Genomic DNA, 18,203 nt, shown 5'->3' with positions numbered 1-18,203 from the left:
TTGGGGTGGGAGAGGTTCCCCGGTGATGTTGAGGAGGGGGGAGTGATTTTTGAGGTCGTCTGAAAAAGGTTTTTTTTTAGGGTGGGAGAGCTGACCCCGGGGTGGTGAGGCCGGTGGTGTGATTTTTGAGGTCATCTGAAAAAGGGTTTTTTTGGGGTGGGAGAGGTTCCCCGGGGTGGTGAGGATGGGGGAGTGATTTTTGAGGTCGTCTGAAAAAGGTTTTTTTTTAGGGTGGGAGAGCTGACCCCGGGGTGGTGAGGCCGGTGGTGTGATTTTTGAGGTCATCTGAAAAAGGGTTTTTTTGGGGTGGGAGAGGTGCCCCGGGGTTGGTGAGGAGGGGGGAGTGATTTTTGAGGTCATCTGAAAAATGTTTTTTTTAGGGTGGGAGAGGTGCCCCGGGGTTGGTGAGGAGGGGGGAGTGATTTTTGAGGTCGTCTGAAAAGTTTTTTTTTTTGGGGTGGGAGAGGTTCCCCGAGGTTGGTGAGGAGGGGGGAGTGATTTTTGAGGTTTTCTGAGTTAGTTTTTTTTTAGGGTGGGAGAGCTGACCCCGGGGTGGTGAGGCCGGGGGTGTGATTTTTGAGGTCGTCTGAAAAAGGTTTTTTTTAGGGTGGGAGAGGTTCCCCGGGTGTGGTGAGGAGGGGGGAGTGATTTTTGAGGTTTTCTGAGTTAGTTTTTTTTTAGGGTGGGAGAGCTGACCCCGGGGTGGTGAGGCCGGGGGTGTGATTTTTGAGGTTGTCTAAAAAGGGGTTTTTTTTGGGGTGGGAGAGGTGCCTCGGGGGTGGTGAGGAGGGGGGAGTGATTTTTGAGGTTATCTGAGATAGTTTTTTTTAGGGTGGGAGAGCTGACCCCGGGGTGGTGAGGCCGGGGGTTTGATTTTTGAGGTCGCATGAAAAATGTTTTTTTTGGGGTGGGAGAGGTGCCCCGGGGTTGGTGAGGAGGGGGGAGTGATTTTTGAGGTCGTCTGAAAAAGGTTTTTTTTTTGGGGTGGGAGAGGTTCCCCGGGGTTGGTGAGGAGGTGGGAGTGATTTTTGAGGTTATCTGAGATAGTTTTTTTTAGGGTGGGAGAGCTGACCCCGGGGTGGTGAGGCCGGGGGTGTGATTTTTTAGGTCGTCTGAAAAAGGTTTTTTTTGGGATGGGAGGTGTGCCCCGAGTGTGGTGAGGATGGGGGGGTGATTTTTGAGGTTATCTGAGATAGTTTTTTTTTAGGGTGGGAGAGCTGACCCCGGGGTGGTGAGGCCGGGGGGGGGTGTGATTTTTGAGGTCGTCTGAAAAAGGTTTTTTCTCGGGGTGGGAGCGGTGCCCCGGGGCTGGGGAGGCCGAAGGAGTGATTTTTGAGGTTATCTAAGATAGTTTTTTTTTAGGGTGGGAGAGCTGACCCCGGGGTGTTGAGGCCGGGGGGTGTGATTTTTGAGGTCGTCTGAAAAAGGTTTCTTTTTGGGGTGGGAGAGGTTCCCCGGGGGTGGTGAGGATGGGGGAATGATTTTTCAGGTTATCTGAGATAGTTTTTTTTTAGGGTGGGAGAGCTGACCCCGGGGTGGTGAGGCCGGGGGTGTGATTTTTGAGGTCGCCTGAAAAAGGTTTTTTTTTGGGGTGGGAGAGGTGTCCCGGGGGTGGTGAGGAGGGGGGATTGATTTTTGAGGTTATCTGAGATAGTTTTTTTTTAGGGTGGGAGAGCTTACCCCGGGGTGGTGAGGAGGGGGGAGTGATTTTTGAGGTTATGTGAGATAGTTTTTTTTTAGGGTGGGAGAGCTTACCCCGGGGTGGTGAGGCCGGGGGTGTGATTTTTGAGGTCGTCTGAAAGAGTTTTTTTTTGGGGTGGGAGAGGTGCCCCAGGGGTGGTGAGGCCGGGGGTGTGAATTTTGAGGTCGTCTTAGATAGTTTTTTTTTGGGGTGGAAGAGGTGCCCCGTGGGTGGTGAGGAGGGGGGAGTGATTTTTTAGGTTATCTCAGATAGTTTTTTTTAAGGTGGGAGAGCTGACCCCGGGGTGGTGAGGCCGGGGGTGTGATTTTTGAGGTCGCCTGAAAAAGGTTTTTTTTTGGGGTGGGAGAGGTGCCCCGGGGGTGGTGAGGAGGGGGGAGTGATTTTTGAGGTTATCTGAGATAGTTTTTTTTTAGGGTGGGAGAGGTGCCCCAGGGGTGGTGAGGCCGGGGGTGATATTTTTGAGGTCGTCTTAGATAGTTTTTTTTTAGGGTGGGAGAGGTGCCCCGGGGGTGGTGAGGAGGGGGGAGTGATTTTTGAGGTTAACTGAGATAGTTTTTTTTTAGGGTGAGAGAGCTGACCCCGGGGTGGTGAGGCCGGTGTAGTGATTTTTGAGGTCACTTGAAAAAAAAGGGTTTTTTTTGGGGTGGGATTTTTGAGGTCGTCTGAAAAAGTTTTTTTTTGGGGTGGGAGAGGTGCCCCAGGGGTGGTGAGGCCGGGGGTGTGATTTTTGAGGTCATCTTAGATAGTTTTTTTTTTGGGGTGGGAGAGGTTCCCCAAAGTTGGTGAGGCCGGGGGGGGTGATTTTTGAGGTCGTCTGAGAAAGGTTTTTTTTTTTGGGGTGGGAGAGGTTCCCCGGTGGTGGTGAGGAGGGGGGAGTGATTTTTAAGGTTTTCTGAGATAGTTTTTTTTTTAGGGTGGGAGAGCTGTCCCCGGGGTGGTGTGATTTTTGAGGTCGTCTGAAAAAGGATTTTTTTTGGGGTGGGAGTGGTTCCCCGGAGTTGGTGAGGAGGGGGGAGTGATTTTTGAGGTTATCTGGGATATTTTTTTTAGGGTGGGAGAGCTGACCCCGGGGTGGTGAGGCCGGGGGTGTGATTTTTGAGGTCGTCTGAAAAAGGTATTTTTTGGTGTGGTAGATGTGCCCCGGTGGTGGTGAGGAGGGGGGAGTGATTTTTGAGGTCGTCTGAAAAAGGTTTTTTTTTGGGGGTGGGAGAGGTTCCCCAGAGTTGGTGAGGAGGGGGGATTGAATTTTGAGTTTATCTGAGATAGTTTTTTTTTTTGGAGTGGGAGAGCTGACCCCGGGGTGGTGAAGCCGGAGGTTTGATTTTTCAGGTCGTCTGAAAAAGGTTTTTTTTTGGGGTGGGAGAGGTTCCCCGGGGGTCGTGAGGAGGGGGGAGTGATTTTTGAGGTTATCCGAGATAGTTTTTTTTTAGGGTGGGAGAGCTGACCCCGGGGTGGTGGGGCCGGGGGGGTTATTTTTGAGGTCGTCTTAAATACGGTTTTTTGGGGTGGGAGAGGTTCCCCAGAGTTGGTGAGGAGGGGGGATTGAATTTTGAGTTTATCTGAGATAGTTTTTTTTTTTGGAGTGGGAGAGCTGACCCCGGGGTGGTGAAGCCGGAGGTTTGATTTTTCAGGTCGTCTGAAAAAGGTTTTTTTTTGGGGTGGGAGAGGTTCCCCGGGGGTCGTGAGGAGGGGGGAGTGATTTTTGAGGTTATCCGAGATAGTTTTTTTTTAGGGTGGGAGAGCTGACCCCGGGGTGGTGGGGCCGGGGGGGTTATTTTTGAGGTCGTCTTAAATACGGTTTTTTGGGGTGGGAGAGGTTCCCCGTGGGTAAGAAGGCCGGGGGAGTGATTTTTGAGGTTATCTGAGATAGTTTTTTTTTTAGGGTGGGAGTGCTGATCGTGTTGATCTGTATTCTCTGCAGCTCTATTGCTGGGATTATTCTGATCTGTGCCAGTAGTAAGTAAGCTTTTATTTTTCATTTATTGCTGTATAAATACTTGCTGTGTGTTGGCTATAGGCAATACATGGTACACAATCCTTCCATGTCCACATCTTCATTATTCACTGGCATCCTCTGTGGGCTGTGGGTTCCGGCACAGTAATAAATGAGACGGATTTTCGGTGAATCTTCAAACAAAATCATTTTTTCTATTGTTTTTGCAAGTGGAAGTGTTAGGACATCTGTTGAGTTTCTATTGACATTTATCAAGGAAATTTCACTTAACCCACATAGGAAATGAGGAGAGTAAAGCAGGGTATATGCGTATTGAAATTCCTCCTGTCCAGCAGGAACTGCCCATATCTCAGTACGTGTGTATCCCTCACTTGTGTGCATGCTGGGATTTGGGAAGTTGGTTTTTGGTTTTTCCCATTCAACCAGCTGGTTGCTTGAAAAAAGACTGTGTATACCCAGCTAACGTTTATACTATATGAAGGGCAAGAAAAAAAATCACAGAGGTTCTAACACTTCCCCTTCTATGAATAAAGTGGTTTTATTTGCTGATGCGTACCTAGAGAGATTCCGTTCACTTCCTGTTCCTTTGAACTTGTAGAGAGGAGGAATCTCCCCTGCAGTGAGCACAGACAGAGAGCCTAACTGCATCCCTCCTTCTTTGGAAAAAAGTTTTGGCAGGAATAACACTTTTTCCTAGTTTAAAATAGTTAAATAGTGAAAAAAAGATTCTGGTAAATGCCTTTTAACCACTTCAAGTCCGGACACTTTTACCCCCTTCCTGTCCAGGCCAATTTTCAGCTTTCAGTGCTATCACACTTTGAATGACAATTGCGCGGTCATGCAACACTGTACCCATATGAATTTTTTAGCATTTTTGGAGACAAATAAAACTTTTTATTTTGGTGGTGTTTATTCACCACTGGGATTTTTATTTTTTTTGCTATATATGAAAAAGTCCAAAATTTTGAAAAAATAAATAATCTTTCTCTATAAATCTTGGCCAAAATTTATTCAGTTTTCTTTTTAGTAAAAAAAAAATAACCAAAATTAGTTGATAACCAAAAATTATTATAAATTTTCAAAACTTTTTTTTACATTTTTCTTTTTTTTTTTATATCTTTTAAATTTTTTTTTGTTTTTTTATCAACATACTGTAACCAGAGCAGTAAAAAAAACATCTTCATCACCCTCCCAAGTAGTACAGTGTCACTATGGTACTACTGTACTACTTGTGGGGGGTGGTGAAGATTTTTTTTTTTTACACTGATTGCTTTTTTACCTATAAAGGCTGTAAAAGCAATAATTTCTACTTCTCTCTGGCTGCATTCTTGCAGCCATTGAGAAATACTGTGTGAGCTGTGATCGGTCACAGCTTGTCACATGGTACAAGGCTGTTGTGAATAGCCTTATGCTATGTGACCTCTGTGATCATTAACAGATTTCACACGTAGTAAGCAATGATGTCAGAAGTATACTCAGTGATCACATGATCGGCACCTCACACAGACGTCCCGTACAACTACCGCGGTGCTGTGCGCACACAAGCAGGGAGCGGGGAGGACGTTTATAATCGGCCACCCACCCCTGCACTGCTCCCATCTGGCCGTTTTTATATACATGGGCCGCACGGGAAGTGATTAATTACCTTCCTTGTTCCTGTCCACCTCCCATATCCACACCAGTGAAAATCCCAGTGAAAACTTCCAGGTATAAAAACACATGGCTATACCCCCTGCCTTCCCACAATGCATTATTTGCTATCATGAGCGAGTCACCATTCTCAAATCCTGTTACATGGAGGCAATCCTGGCAGACCTGGATTTGCATAGGGTCTGCAGTGCAAAACACAACGGCAAACTGGATCAGAGAGCCATCCTCTGTGTGACCTCCTGTAGGTGGTGGTAGGAAGGAGGTGCAGAGTGGCCATGGTTCTAGAATGACAGGCAAACTTCCCTGAAGGTGGTGGGTTGGCAGGGAGATACTAGAGAGAATATAGAGGGTGTATGGGGCATGGAGGGAGATGCTAGAGAGTATATAGAGGGTGTAGGTGGCACGAAGGGAGATACTAGAGGGGCTATAATCTGTAGGTGGCAGGCAGGGAGACTCTAAAGGGGCTATAGACTGTATGAAGGTTGCAGGGGAGATGCTAGAGGTACTGCAATGGTAAAATATTTACTGGGTATATCTGTCAAAAGACACAGGTAACGTTTGCCTTTTAACTCTTATTTTATTTGATAAAAAGTGTGATATTTCCAGTAACTGGAGTTGAAAACCCTGTAGTGCAGTCCATGGTTGAAGGTAGAACTGCCTCTTCTGCCTGTCCTTGGATTTTAATTTGAAATACCAGAAGCAAAGCCTCTGGAGGTGTTTTCTACATCCTGGGATGTCTGGGGACATTTGACTTTTATCTAATCCCTCCAATGAATAACACATCTCCGCTGTAAAGTTGTATTTATTTTATTATCTATTATTGCTTACTTTTTAAGGATCCTGTATGTCACCATATTTGTGAATTTTGCTTTTGCCTTTTTTGAGAAGCCCTCATCTCTAACTGTAACATCAGACGTGCGTTACCGCAAAGCAGCCTGGGAGCCACCCTGAAGACTGAAGGAAAATGTGGAATTTGTGAGTTTTCTTATATTTATTACTGACCTTTCTGTACAGGTAATAACCATTACTGTCCGGCTGACCTAGAATTTATACGTATTTTACACCAAAAACAGGCTATTAAGGCCGGTTCTCACATGCCCACATCTGAATCACGCAGGAGCGTGCTGTACTTTCCTTTGCAATTAAACCTAGATGCAAAACACACAGCTTTTGCAATCTGCAGCGGGTGTCAATAGAAATGTAATGACATCCCAAGTGTCGGTCGCAAATGCAGTGCGTTTGCCCGCACCAGATTGCATGGTACTTTTGTACCATGTGATCTGGTTACAGTGGGGCTTATTTATTAAAGCTGGGGAGTGCAAAATCAGGCTGACTTCTGCATAGAAACCAGTCTGCTTCCAGGTTTTTAGTGGGCGCACAGTTGTAGCATGGGTGCTACAAGGTTCAATCTACGTGCATGTGCAGTGTTCTGTCTCATTTTCTAGTTGCAGCAGCTGAGTTCAGGCATTAAAGTACTTCTAAATCCTCAAGGGTTTTTAACTTAATGGATTGTATGCATTAAAGCGGAGTTCCACTCACCCTGTCCAAAAATAAGTCAGCAGCTACAAAGACTATAGCTGCTGACTTTTAAAAAACAGCCATTTACCTGTCCCTCGGTCCCACAGTGTGTCCTCCGCAGCCCATTTCACCAGCCGTCCTGTGTTCCAGGTGCCAGCATCTTCAGTGTGGGCACCCAGCTGTGATAGCCTGCGGTTTCACAGAAGGGTACCCTCTGCACATGCGCGAGTAGCACTGCGCTTCATGAATGGTCCTGTAATCTTCTGGGACCTGTCATGTGTCCCAAAAGACTACAGGGAGGGAGGACACCTTCCGCTTCCGATCGCCTAGAAGTGGGAACTGGTACCTGTGAAATTCGGGTACCGCCCCCCCCCCCCAAAGGTGCCAATCCTTAATGGGGAGCAGGGGAGCAGTCATTTTGGGTGGAGCTCCGCTTTAAGGTAAAAAAACCTTTTGTGTAACAGACTATCACCTTCCCTTATACTTACTTGATCCCCGTCATGATCCAGCATTGTGCATAAGAGCTGCGGCTCTCCTTTCTTTGTCCCTCTTCACTGGGCAGATTGGTAGCAGCTGTGAAAAAGCTGAAGTTAAAGAGAGGATGGCTTCTACAAATGGATAATGATCCTAAACACACCTCGAAATCCACGGGGGATTACATCAAGAGGCGTAAACTGAAGGTTTTGCCATGGCCTTCACAATCTCCTGACCTCAACATAATTGAAAATCTATGGATAGACCTTAAAAGAGCAGTGCGTGACAGACAGCCCAGAAATCTCAAAGAACTGGAAGACTTTTGTAATGAAGAATGGGCAAAGATACCTCAAACAAGAATTGAAAGACTCTTGGCTGGCTACAAAAAGCGTTTACAAGCTGTGATACTTGCCAAAGGGGGCAGTACAAGATATTAACTCTGCAGGGTGCCCAAACTTTTGCAGACGCCATTTTTTTGTTTTCTGTTATTTTGAAAGTGTAAATGATAGAAATAAAATCTAACTTTTGTTGACATATTATAAGAATGTCTAATCTGTAATTTGATGCCTTTTGGAGATTTTTCCATCTTTCCTTGGCTTCTTTATGCACAATAATACAAATTTTTAGCTGGGGTGCCCAAACCTTCGATCCCCACTGTATATAGTGTGTGTGTATATGTATGTGTGATTTTGCATTTCCGGGTAGAGGACGTGCGCCCCTACCCTCGCCACTATTCGCAGCCTCGGCTGTCAATCACCGGGTCCCGATCAGTGATTACTTGCCAGCACCCATTGATTGTCGAGCATTACTGACTGGGGAGAGAACTGTATTGTATGTAAACAATACAGTTCTCTCCCCTGTCAGCTCCTGTACACTGCTTTGTATGGCTCTACATAGCAGAGCAATACAAAGCAGTGTGCTTACAGTGGAAAGCACACACACAGTTTACAGTGAAACAGCACACAGTTAACCCTTTGATTGCCCCAGATGTTAACCCCTTCCTGCCCAGTGTCATTAGGACAGTGTCAGTGCATTTATTAGTACTGATCACTGTATTGGTGTCACTGGGAATGTCCATGACATCACGTCAGTTCCCCCCAGTGTCAGAATGTCTCCCGCAGACCCTCTATAAGTTGCTGATCGCCGCCATCACTAGTAAGAAAAAAACAAATCTCAATGTATATATACCGCCATTTGTAAACGCTATAACTTTTATGTAAACCAATTAATTTGCACTTATTGGAATTTATTTTAGCAAAGACATTTTGGCCTAAACTTATGATGAAATTTGATTTTTTTTTCAAACATTTTTTTACTAGACATGTTTCATAGCAAAAAGTTTTTTTCCTCCAAATTGTCTGTGTTTTTTTTTTTTCTTTTTTTTATAGCGCAAAAAATAAAAAACGCACAGGCGATCAAATACCACCGAAAGAAAGCTCTATTAATGGGGGAAAATGTAATTTGGGTGCAGCGTTGCATGACTGCGCAATTGTCAGTTACAGTAACCCAAAAAATAGCCTGGTCAGGAAGGGGGGTAAATCCTCTGGAGGGCAAGTGGTTATGGTTTGTGTGCAGAGAGGTAATGGACATACAAACTGCAGCAACATTTCATTTTTTTTATCTTGAAAGTTTTTTTTTTTTCTGTTTTGTTTTTTTGTCCTCCAGACAAACTGCTAAAGATGATTTGTATCTGTCGGGTGCAGAAGTTTATGCAGCCCTGCCAGACAGTGGAGTTAGGTTGTGTTGACATTCATGTACTACAACATAGCCATACAGCTTTGTCACCTCTCCACTGCAAGCCTGTGATTGGACAGAGGAAGGGCAACGGTAGGCCGATGAGTTCATCTCTTTGTTCTCGCCTTCTGTCAGCAAGATCCTTTGTCGGCACACTCCTGATTGGCCACTAATGCTACCCCTCACTTTCCCAGCCTGTGATCTACTGTACAGGGGTTTGCAGGAGGATGGTGCCAAGTAAAATGCCAGTACTTTTACTAGTATTTATAACATATTTTAATTACTTTTGATTATAACATAACTGCATTATTTGGTGTTTTTATATCTGCGTTCAAGTTTCTAGAAGAGAGATTGGAAACCTGTGAATCATAAGTTGTCCACAGATGGATCGAAGTTCAGCATGGACCAGCAGAATTTCGATCCATCTACTGTATGGGCTGGCTGGTGGTATAGAAGTCGTCACTCGATTGACTTCTGTACCACCAGCCTGTTGTGTTTTATTTGCTCGATCAGTGACACGGGCAACACTGATCATTGTATTCTGACAGTGGGAAAGTCTCCCCACTGTCAGAATAAAACTGGCTTCATGAGAGCGAATCCCCCATCAACACAAACTGTATTAACAGGGGAATCCAGTTATTTTTTTCGTTCAGCCTGCTAGTTGATTGAAAAAAAAAGCATAATTTACGGCCATGCATAATTACCACTGCAGCGCTGTCTCCATGCTCCATAAAGAATATTTTCAGATGAATGGTGCTGACCAATCGGATGCTGTCTAGCCCCTACTGTCATCGCTGCAAGGAGAGGAGAGGAACTCACAGAGATTTCAAATCTTCAGACCTGTGAAGCTGCTTTCTCTCCTCTCTATGCAGGGATGTCAGTATGGGCTAGACGCCATCTGATTGGTCAGCATCGTTCAGGTAACGGTGCTGACCAATCAAAATCTCTCTAGCCCGAATTGTCATACCTGCAAGGAGAGGAGAGAAAGCAGCTTCACAGGTCTGAAGATTTGAAATCTCCGCGGCTTCCTCTCCTCTCCTACCATCTGCCACCATAGTATACATCCCCACACGCCCACTCTCCCATTCTCCACTGTGGGAAATCTCCCCGCTCCAGTGTGAACTCAGGATACGACTGCCTGGGTTCACACATGAGCAGTGGGGAAACCACATGCGATTTGGACAGGAATCGCATTCCTGTTCAAATTGCATGCTATTCTTTGCAGTGCAATTTGCGTCCTTACATTTTGTATGGACGCCAGTGGCATAGCAAAGTATCGGTAGCGAATCGAACCTGGCGAAGATGAGCGAATCGAACCTGGCGAAGTGGAATTTGTTTCGAATATTAGGAAAAATTCGATTTGCGCCGAATCCGAATATTAGCAAACTTCGGATGCACGAATCGAATTTTCCCCGATCGGCCGATTTTCATCCCTTCTACAGCCGGCAAAAAGTGTCCCTGCAGAGAGCTCCGCTATTTCTGACAGTTCTCTGACAGTTCCTTCACATTTACAGCGGTTGAAACATTGTATCTATTTGTTTCAATTTAGGATACAGATGTTTTTATTCGGAAACAAATAGATACAATGTTTCAACCGCTGTAAATGTGAAGGAACTGTCAGAGAACTGTCAGAAATAGCGGAGCTCTCTGCAGATACACTTTTTGCTGGACTGGAATTCTTCTTATTTTCATCCTACTTCTTCTTCTTCTTCTTCATCCTCATCCTCTTCTTCTTCTTCTTCTTCATCCTCATCCTCTTCTTCTTCTTCATCCTCATCCTCTTCTTCTTCATCCTCATCCTCTTCTTCATCCTCATTCTCTTCTTCTTCATCCTCATCCTCTTCTTCATCCTCATCCTCTTCTTCTTCATCCTCATCCTCTTCTTCTTCTTCTTCTTCTTCGTCCTCATCCTCCTCTTCTTCTTCTTCTTCATCCTCATCCTCCTCTTCTTCTTCTTCTTCTTCTTCCTCACCATCATCCTCTTCTTCTTCTTCTTCCTCACCATCATCCTCTTCTTCTTCTTCATCATCCTCATCCTCCTCTTCTTCTTCTTCTTCTTCCTCACCATCATCCTCTTCTTCTTCTTCTTCTTCCTCACCATCATCCTCTTCTTCTTCATCATCCTCATCCTCTTCTTCATCCTCATTCTCTTCTTCTTCATCCTCATCCTCTTCTTCATCCTCATCCTCTTCTTCTTCTTCTTCATCCTCTTCTTCTTCTTCTTCTTCTTCATCCTCATCCTCCTCTTCTTCTTCTTCTTCTTCATCATCCTCATCCTCCTCTTCTTCCTCACCATCATCCTCTTCTTCTTCTTCTTCTTCTTCCTCACCATCATCCTCTTCTTCTTCTTCTTCATCCTCATCCTCTTCTTCATCCTCATCTTCTTCTTCTTTTTCTCATTCTTCTTCATACTCATCCTCATCTTCTTCTTCTTCTTCTTCATCCTCATCCTCTTCTTCTTCTTCATCATCATCCTCATCTTCTTCTTCATCCTCATCCTCTTCTTCTTCTTCATCCTCATCCTCTTCTTCTTCATCCTCATCCTCTTCTTCTTCTTCTTCCTCATCCTCTTCTTCTTTTTCTTCTTCTTCTTCATCCTCATCCTCTTCTTCTTCATCCTCATCATCTTCTTCTTCTTCTTCATCCTCTTCTTCTTCTTCTTCTTCATCCTCATCCTCTTCTTCTTCTTCATCCTCATCCTCTTCCTCATCATCATCCTCTTCTTCTTCTTCCTCATCCTCTTCTTCTTCATCCTCATCCTCTTCGTCTTCTTCATCCTCTTCTTCTTCATCATCCTCATCCTCCTCTTCTTCTTCATCATCCTCATCCTCTTCTTCTTCTTCATCATCCTCATCCTCACCATCATCCTCTTCTTCTTCATCATCATCCTCATCCTCTTCTTCATCCTCTTCTTCTTCTTCTTCCTCATCCTCTTCTTCTTCCTCATCCTCTTCTTCTTCATCCTCATCCTCTTCTTCTTCTTCATCCTCTTCTTCTTCTTCATCCTCATCCTCTTCTTCTTCTTCTTCATCCTCATCCTCTTCTTCTTCTTCATCCTCATCCTCTTCTTCTTCATCCTCATCCTCTTCTTCTTCTTCTTCATCCTCTTCTTCATCCTCATCCTCTTCTTCTTCTTCTTCATCCTCATCCTCTTCTTCTTCATCCTCATCCTCTTCTTCTTCTTCCTCATCCTCTTCTTCTTCTTCTTCTTCATGCTCATCCTCCTCTTCTTCTTCTTCATCCTCATCCTCTTCTTCTTCATCCTCATCCTCTTCTTCTTCTTCTTCCTCTTCCTCATCCTCTTCTTTTTCATCCTCTTCTTCCTCTTCTTCTTCTTCATCCTCTTCTTCATCCTCTTCCTCTTCTTCTTTTTGTCTTCCTCTTGCAGGTCGCTGCTCATGCGCAGATTTTTTATCGGCAAAAAATCGTCCGATTTACCCACTATTGCCGCGGGTGCTGTATGGCCTCCCATTGCTGCTGCCTCCACCGCCACACTGTGGCTCCACACTCTGGTTTTGGCCCCGTGACTGCCCAAATGAGTGAAGTGTGCGGTGATTCTAAGATCGACGGCACTCATCTGCATGTCATACTGACTGTCAGTATTATTTCTCTTCCCCAGCAGACTCCAAGGGCATTTAAATTAAAGGTACAGTGTTCTGCACTAATATAAAGGCTCTCTGAAGCCTAGAAACACCCTTTTATAAGTTAAATTCGCAGCGAATAAATTCGCATCGAATCGAATTTATTCCACAAATTCGGCGAATCAGCCGAATCAAATTTTTGAATAATTCGCTCATCTCTAATTAGATCCATCAGAATTTAGAGCCCGGAATTCAAATGTTGGAATTGTGTCCCTGGTGGTGGGTGTTTATTGGCTAGAATAGTTTTCTCACACCTTTATTTATAATGCTGACATATTGACATTTGCTGTGTACAATGGTTGCACCATCTAAATCATTTTATGATCGTTATTTCTAGGTTCTGGGTTGCAGTTCACACCACACTCTGTTATGGTGCAGTTTTGATGCAGTTTGCCATGTTCCAGTATGGTTCTGTGTAGAACAAAATGCAGCATTTTCTCTTTTTTTCCTGCACCAGAAGCTGAAATAGTCTGTGGGATTTGCAGTGTGCATAGAACAGTGCGTATGATCACAACTAGTGCGCATGCTTGTTTCAAACAAACAAGTGGTGGGGGGGGGGCATAGGTATGGGAGCTCATGGAGGATGTAACAAGGAAGCAGAAAAACACAGTAAGAAATTATTTCATAAAAAATAGATTATTACAGGGCTATGAACTAGAGGATGTGTTTTGGATTTTTTCTGAATAATAAGGATATTGTTTGTTTAGTGTCACAAAATAAAACCCGTCCTCCTCCTTCCCTTTATAGCCGGCCAATCCTCTCCTTTTTTGTTAGATGTTAAAAATGTGATACTAAGCTCTGGTGTAAAAAAATGTGTTTTTACTGCTTCAAATCTCCATTTGTTTTTTGTGATTGAGCCGTGGGCTGTGTAGTGTGTGTAGAGCAGCGTACATGGCCATAACTAATATTCACTGCTATTTTCACATGAATAGAAGTCTGGGGGATAGGAGACATTCAGGAGTTAATGGCGGATGTCACAAGAAGGCAGATACACAGTAAGAAGCAATTTAATGGAAAATAGATTATGGGAGCATTAACTAGTGGATGTTTAATCTATAAATATTTTTTTTTTGGTGCAAAATAAAGGTATCATTTAGTGTCACAAAAAAAACAGGCTCCTCCCCTCCTTATAGCCAGCCAATCACGCTCCTTCCTTGCGAGATGTTAAAGTGACACTCCTGAGATGGGCTATGGGATTTGCAGTGTGCATAGAACAATGCACATGATCGCAACTAGTGTGCATGCTTGTTTCAAAGAAACAGGTGAGGAGGCAAAGCATAGGTGTGGGAGCTCATGAAGGATTGGGGAAAACCTCCTGCGCTCAATCCTACTAAACTAAAAATAAGCTGCTACACCTGCACCTTATTACCGAAAGTGAAAAACCAAAATATAACAAACAATAAGTGTAGCGCTCTGGTGAAAACTAACTAAATCTCAACATAAACAACATGTGACATAATGGTGGAACAAACAGTGAATCTTAATGAGAATGAATGCTAAAACAGTGCAACATCACACGATATTGTGCATATGGTGGAAATGTCTAATATTAAGCCCCCTAATACAGGGATATACCCTATAAAACAAGTGCTCTGTGTATTGTTGTGGACACTGGTGGCACGTTTTGTTTATATTACTTTCAGTGATGTGTTCATTTATATTCACTTGCTGTATATATATATATATTCTGATTACAGCAGTTTATTTATGGTATGAATAGAGTGTGTTGACACTGAGCACTTGTTTTATAGGGTATATCCCCTGTATTAGGGGGCTTAATATTAGTCATGTCCACCATATGTACAATATCGTGTGATGTTGCACTGTTTTAGCATTCATTCTCATTAAGATTCACTGTTTGTTCCACCATTATGTCACATGTTGTTTATGTTGAGATTTAGTTAGTTTTCACCAGAGCGCTACACTTATTGATTGTTATAGCTCATGAAGGATGTTACAAGGAAGCAGAAAAACACAGTAAGAAATGATTTTATGAAAAATAGATTATTACATTAACTAGCTGATGTGTATTGGATTTTTTTCTGAATAAGGGTATTGTTTAGTGTCACAAAAAAAATCTGGCCTCCTCCTTCCCCTTATAGCCAGCCAATCCTCTCCTTTTTTGTTAGATGTTAAAGAAGTGACACTAAACTTTGGTTTAAAAAATGTGTTGTTAACCCAAAAAGTTGTTTTTACTGCTTCAAATCCCAATTTTTGTTTTTTTTGTGAGTGGGAAGTGCAGTGTATGTAGAGCAGTGTACATGGCCATAACTAATATTCATTGCTCTTTCCAAATAAACAGACGTGAGGGGGATAGGAGACATTTGGGAGTTAATGGCGGATATCACAATGATACACAGTAAGACACAATTTCTTGAAAAATAGATTGTTTTTTTTGTTAAATCAAGATATCATTTAGTTTCCCAAAAACAAAATCTGGCCTCCTCCCCTAATAGCCAGGCTATCACATTCTTTTCTTGCAAGATGTTAAAGTGGCACTCCAGTGTGCATAGAACAGGCGTATGATCACAACTAGTGTGCTCATTTCAAACAAACAAGTGGGGGGGAAGCATAGGTGTGGGAGCTCATGAAGGATGTTACAAGGAAGCAGAAAAACACAGTAATAAATTGTTTAATGAAAAATAGTTTATTACAGGGCCATTAATTAGTGGATGTGTACAATTATAAACAACAAATTCTCACACAGTCACAAATGCTACTAAAAATATTCCCTTCTTGTGTCAAATACAAAACTATATATCAGAAAGCAGCTCACACTAACACATACTCATGATGTGCGTGGATTCTAATACATAAAACACACAGTGCCGCGCTCTCTTTTAGTATGTGAGAGCAAACAAATTATGTTATAAAACACTGAACATATGTGAAAAAAAGTCTCTAAGTATAATGTTTTTCTTCAACTTGAAACAAACTTCACAATTTCATATCTTCATGCAATATAAATCCTCCACTACAAACTCCAGATGTGCCCTCACCAGGGGTTTTTGACCTCACATATAGTTTGTTCAAAAAATGCTTGTGTTCCTTGAGGTGGACATAAATGGTCAGATGTATCCTGAAAATGGAATCTTCCTCCAAAGATTAACTACTTCAGCCCCAGCCACTGCATTAGTACGTTTGCAGGGCAGCACGGCTGGGCAAAACCACGTTTTAAAACGTGGTTTTGCAAAACAGGTAGGGGGCGTGCGCGAGGCATGCGCCCACCCTGCCTGTCCCACGGGTGTCAGCAGCGGGTCTCCGCCGCCGGGTCACGGCCGGTCATTACTGGCCGTTTCCCCGCGATTAGCGGTGATCGCTGACAGAGAGCAGGGCTGCATTGTTTATACACAGCCCTGCTATCTGTCAGTTGCCTGTCAGCTCCTGACAAGCTGAAGAGGGAGAGAAGAGTTTCTCTCTCCCGATCAGCCTGTCCCCGTCCAGCACACACCCCCGCCCCCTAGTAAAACACTCTCCTCACACAGTTAACCCTAAAAAATGTTAACCCCTTCCTCCCCAGTGCCATTAGTACAGTGTCAGTGGGTTTTTTTTTTCACTGGTCAGTGACCCCAAGTCAGTTCCCCCCCAGTGTCAAAATGTCCGCCGCAGTCCTGCCATAAGTCGCTGATCGCCGCCATATGTCGCTAATCCCCGCCATTATTAGTATAAAAAAAATTAAAAATCCCAGTATCTTTCCCGCCATTTGTAAACGCTATAACTTTCATGTAAACCAATTAATTTACACGTATTGGGATTTTTTTTTAGCAGAGACATGTCGCAGAATGCATTTTGGATGAAATTTGTACCAAAATTTGTTTTTTTAATTTTTTTTACTGGACATGTTTTATAGCAAAAAGTCCAAAATATTGGGTTTTTTTCTCAAAATTGTCAGCCTTTTTTTTTTATAGTGTAAAAAATTTAAAATGCACAGGCGATCAAATACCACCGAAAGAAAGCTAAATTTGTGGGAAAAAAAGGATGTAAATTTAATTTGGGTGCAGTGTTGCATGACCGCGCAATTGTCCGTTAAAGTAACGCAGCGCCGTAACACAAACCTCTTGTGTAACCGCTTCCTGACCACCTTATAGTAGAAATACTGCTACAGGGCGGCATGGGTACGCAAAACCACATATATATATATATATACGTGATTCGCGCTCCCGTGGTTTTCACACCCCTCCCAGATAGCGTCAGATTGCCCGTCAGTACACCAGTCATCACATTTAACCCCTTGATTGCCATGAGCACGCTCATGTGCAATAAACCTCCATTGCTAGTATAGTGTCTGAACGGGTCTATATCTTTGATCAGGTCAGCACTATACCAGCGTTTACAAAAACGCAGCGTTAACGGGATCAGCCTCGGCACCTGCCAACACCTGCGTTTAGCCCCTACGCTTACCCCCCCTTCTCCCCCAGCAAGTGCAGTGTCAGTAGGTCACTGTCACTTGATACATTGCACACAAAACCGCAGTGTTCGCAGAATCAGGCCTGATCTCTGTTAGCACTTGCCGGTAAATTTTGATGACTCTCATATGCAGCAGAGTGCCAGTCGTAGTGCCGCTCTACCTTTTGGTGAACTGTCGAGTACCAGCGGTCTAGTACATCCTGGTCTTTCACATATCTCCTTGATTTTTGGAGCTGTTTTTCACGGAATATCTTTATGCGTTGATTGTGGATCAAAGCAGTTTATATGCACAACAATTTATTGCCGCCAACCCAAATTCAAACCTTGCCAGACCATTCGCATGGAAACTCATTACGGTTTTCAAATTTAAATTTTTTTTGGGCCTAACCCTCAACCTGGGCATTACTAAAAGAAATGAATTGCAGTTGTATTGGTCCGCAGACCCGATTCATCATATACTGTGTTCTCTGCTGCCATGGCCAGGCATAGATATGAGAGTATAATGTGTTTTATGCATTTCAGCGACAATACACTCTGTCATCCTCGGGGTAACCCTGAATTTGACCGGCTCCACAAAATTCAGCCCCTCGCAAATCACCTTAACCTAAAATTTGCAGATGTCTATACTCCCCAGCAAAACATCTGCGTTGAGGAGTCCCCAATTAATTTTTCTGGCCGCCTTGCATTCAAACAATTTCTTCCCTGCAAGCGTGCCAGATATGGGGTCAAGATGTAGAAGACCTGTGAGAGGACAACAGGCTATACTTATAAGTTTTGGATTTACGAGGGAAAAGATAGTCATGTGGAGCCCCCTGGATGCCCAGACTACATGGGGAGCAGTGGCAAGATAGTTTGGGACTTGGTGTCATCCTTTTTCCATATGGGGTACCACTTATACGTGGACAATTTTTATTCAAGTGTGCCACTATTTAGACATTTATTCAATCTTGGAATTGGCACTTGTGGCAAAGTGTGACCTAATGTGTGCCCACCATTAGAAGTGGGTGGATGAGGGCGGTATATTCTAATGGTGGGCATACCGCACACTTTTTCTGGCAGAGATTTCTTCTTATTTTTTCATTCAGTCCACAGGCTGCGTACAAAAAAAAAGAACATAGTATAT

At 43.7% G+C, this 18,203-nt stretch overlaps 1 long non-coding RNA gene across 1 annotated transcript in view; it reads left to right on the top strand.

Annotated features, from left to right (window-relative positions):
* LOC149456229 (uncharacterized) overlaps nt 1-9,342 on the top strand; it is a 65,684-nt gene extending 56,342 nt beyond the window's left edge. The window contains exons 3-4 of the long non-coding RNA XR_016313937.1: nt 6,192-6,281; nt 8,964-9,342. This is a non-coding gene — a long non-coding RNA (uncharacterized LOC149456229). The remainder of the gene's footprint in view (nt 1-6,191; nt 6,282-8,963) is intronic.
* Nucleotides 9,343-18,203: the final 8,861 nt, after the last annotated feature.

This window comes from Staurois parvus, unplaced genomic scaffold, assembly GCF_062004578.1.
Source record: "Staurois parvus isolate SC_StPar_1 unplaced genomic scaffold, SC_StPar_1.0 ptg000368l, whole genome shotgun sequence".
Classification (NCBI taxonomy): domain Eukaryota; kingdom Metazoa; phylum Chordata; class Amphibia; order Anura; family Ranidae; genus Staurois; species Staurois parvus.
This window is presented reverse-complemented; position numbering and strand designations above follow the sequence as displayed.